Source organism: Meriones unguiculatus, chromosome 9 (assembly GCF_030254825.1).
Source record: "Meriones unguiculatus strain TT.TT164.6M chromosome 9, Bangor_MerUng_6.1, whole genome shotgun sequence".
Taxonomy (NCBI): domain Eukaryota; kingdom Metazoa; phylum Chordata; class Mammalia; order Rodentia; family Muridae; genus Meriones; species Meriones unguiculatus.
Genome location: NC_083357.1, coordinates 108,653,162 through 108,656,498, shown reverse-complemented (window position 1 = coordinate 108,656,498; position 3,337 = coordinate 108,653,162).

The following is a 3,337-nucleotide window of genomic DNA, read 5'->3' as shown; positions in this document are numbered from 1 at the left end:
GGGAAAGCCAGCCCACAGCTTAAATAGCCTCTGGGTAGCCAACCCAGGCGTGCCACAGGGGCAATGCAGATAGGTCCACATACATGGAAGCAAGCCAGATCCTCGGCCTTAGCCAAATGTGGAGTTGTTCGTGACAGAGAGCACTCACCAAGATTAGAGTCTCACAACAGTGTGATGCAGCCATGATCATTCAGGCCTTTACAGCCATTGAAGCAGGACATTCTCCCCAAGCATGGTTGGATACCATAAAAAGCTAAAATGATACGCTCAGGATGCGAGGCTAAGCACTGCACTCAGGGTCAGCCGCTTTGGACCCAGAGAAGAGCATGTCTGATTGCATGCGGGTTGATGCCCCAGGTCCCGCCTCTGAGAAAAAGGTATCGGACAGGTCTGATGCTCTTTGGGTGGATGACACCTAAATGAACATCTGTACAAAGTCCCAATTTATTTCTAATATCAGAGATCAGACCTCTACTCTTGCCTGATGCGTCTAAAACAAAAAGGGGGAACTGTAGAGAGCTGCGGAATGCTATGCCTTAAAGATGGAGCTGGTTTCCGCCTTCATGTGATTTATTTTAAGATGAAAAATAAACCTTGAGAGTGAGACTTTCATTTCCACCTTCAAATTTCAAGAATAAGATGCAAACAAATTTGGATATATATCAATAATTATTTCAGTTAACCTGGACCTATAGTAGTAATTTAATTTGTGTTCAGGCTAAATTGAAGATATTTCAAAAAAAATTGTTTGTTTAATGTCCAGATCTTAAGCATACTAGCATAGTGTCTTAAAAAATGCTAAACAGTATAACTTATATTATTATTTACATTAGAAGAAAGGCAAGTCTCCAGTCAATGTTCTTCATATATTTCAAATAAAACTCAGGAACAATTATGTTCATAGCATCTCTGTTCGTAATAGCCAGGAGCTGGAAGCAACCTAGATGTCCCTCAACATACGAATGTATACAAAATTATAGGATAAACATACTAAAATCTATACTCCTAAAGAATTTAAACAATGAGACCCTAGGGAAGATGCTCAATCTTCATTCAGTAGGACAAACACAATAGACATGGGAAGAGGGAGAAGACAGGGAACAGGACAGGAGCCTGCCATAGAAGGCCTCTGAAAGACTACCCAGGAGGTTATCAAAGCAGATGCTTAGACTATAGCCAATCTTTGGGCAGAGTGCAGGGAATCTTATGAAAGAACAGGGAGACAGAAAAGCCTGGAGGAGATAGGAGCCAAAAAGTCTAGGCCCAGGGGTCTTTTCAGACACCATTACTCCAACCAAAGACCATGTGTGGAGATAACCTAGACCTCCTGCTCAGATGTAGCCCATAGCAGATCAATCTCCAAGTGGGTTACCTAGGAAGGGGAGCAGGGTCTGCCTCTAGCATGAACTCAGTGACAGGCTCTCTGATCATCTTCTTTTGGAGGTGCAGCCTTGCCAGGCCTCAGAGGAAGATTATGCAAGCAGTCCTGATGAGACCTGATAGGCTAAGGTCTAATAGAAGGGGAAGAGGTCTTTCCTATCAGTGGACTAGGAGAGGGGCATAGGGGGAGACTTGAAGGAGAGGAGGGAGGGGGCTGCAGCCAGGTTACAAAGTGAATAAATTGTAATAAATAATACTTAAAATAAAATACGAAGGAGAAGAAGAAGAAGAAGAAAGCTCAAGAACTTTCATCAGCTTTTCATTTAGAACCAGCAGAAATATTATGGAGACATTTCTGTTTACTGGCATGAAGGGAACTGCTTGTACTTCCTCTGGCTTCTTCTTGTCGGTGTTATCGAAATTAAACAAACTCTGAAGTCTCTGAAATCACTTCTTGTGAGCATTTCCTCAAACCACTAAGAGTATTAGAGTTAGACAACAGCATTGTTTTATTTTATTTCTGGGGTTAACCAATACAGCTGTGTGCCTATTATTTGGTAAATAGCTTTAAATAGCCAGTGTCCAAAATGGTTCTCACATGTGTATTAGCGGCACATTAATTGTGAAAGCTTTAATATTGGGTAGTCTCTGTTAGCCTAACTCCAAATTATGGTCATTAATCAAGAATATCTACCAAAAAATACAAATTCATTAAGATATACATTCCACGTTGAGTTCTTTCATGGCTAAACTCTGCAGAAAATTCTATGGTTTATATATATATGCAAAAAAAAAAACTATCAATATAATAATAGAAGTTTTTTCTCATCCAATTACAAAGCAGTAAATTAAAGCCAGGCTACAAAGTTAGTATGCAAGATTGTGACATCAGTACAATGCAACAAGCTCAGAATTTACAAATGAGGGGTGTCGAACCTCAAATGCAGCTTCTTTGCTAACTCAGCCCCAGCTGAGTACCTACCATGAAGTGTGGAAAGACCCATAGGTTTTAATCAATTTTTCTTCAAGATAATGTTATGAAAGTAGATCAATATATTTTACTGTAACTTCACACCGAGGTATCATGAGTTCATGTTTTCTATACTATATAGAGTTATTAATGAATCATTTTATAAAAAAACAATGCTATAGTATGCATTAATTAATTCTTACATGTTATGGTAATAGACAGTCATCATATGGGTATTTGAACTAATGTTTTCTGATAATGATGTACTGAATTAGGGTATTTAATCAAAAGGAAATATTAATAATAGAAGACATCATATTATGTTATAGTTAGATAAAAAATTCTTTAAAATGTTGATTAAATCCATATTATCATTATGAATATTATCACAATGAATGTAATAAAGTCACATTTTAAGAAGCAACAGTTGTGACTGTAGATAAAGAGGTTGTACCAAGTATAAGAATAACATGGGAACAATTTAATTTTAACAAACTAATATAACCCAGTCACTTTTTTTTCTGTGTCAGTGAAAAGGAACAGTGAGATTTATTAACTTCCCATGAAGAAAATAATTGCTCTTATTAGTTCTTTAGGAAGCTGATATGTTTTGAGACTTGAGGAACTTTCATGCTTATGAGTGATATATGAAACTTGTGGCATTTTACTCTTAGCAAACTAAATGGAGTACGTAGGGAGAGGAGAGAGAAGTTAAAGATTTTGCATACAGAAGACTTTTAAAATAATTTTAAATAGTTTAGGTTAACTGGCTCTTTCATATCATTATCAAATCTTACTTGTTCATTTGTTCAGTTTTTAAATGGAAAAATTTGATAACTCAGTTTTTCCATCATGGTAAACCAAAATAAAAATATCTATGAAGCAACTATTTTCATCATAAATGAGAATGTGGCATATATACATTATAAAATGTGTAATGTCAAAATCAGTAGAAGTGCCTCTAAAATGTAAGGTTTAAACATAAAC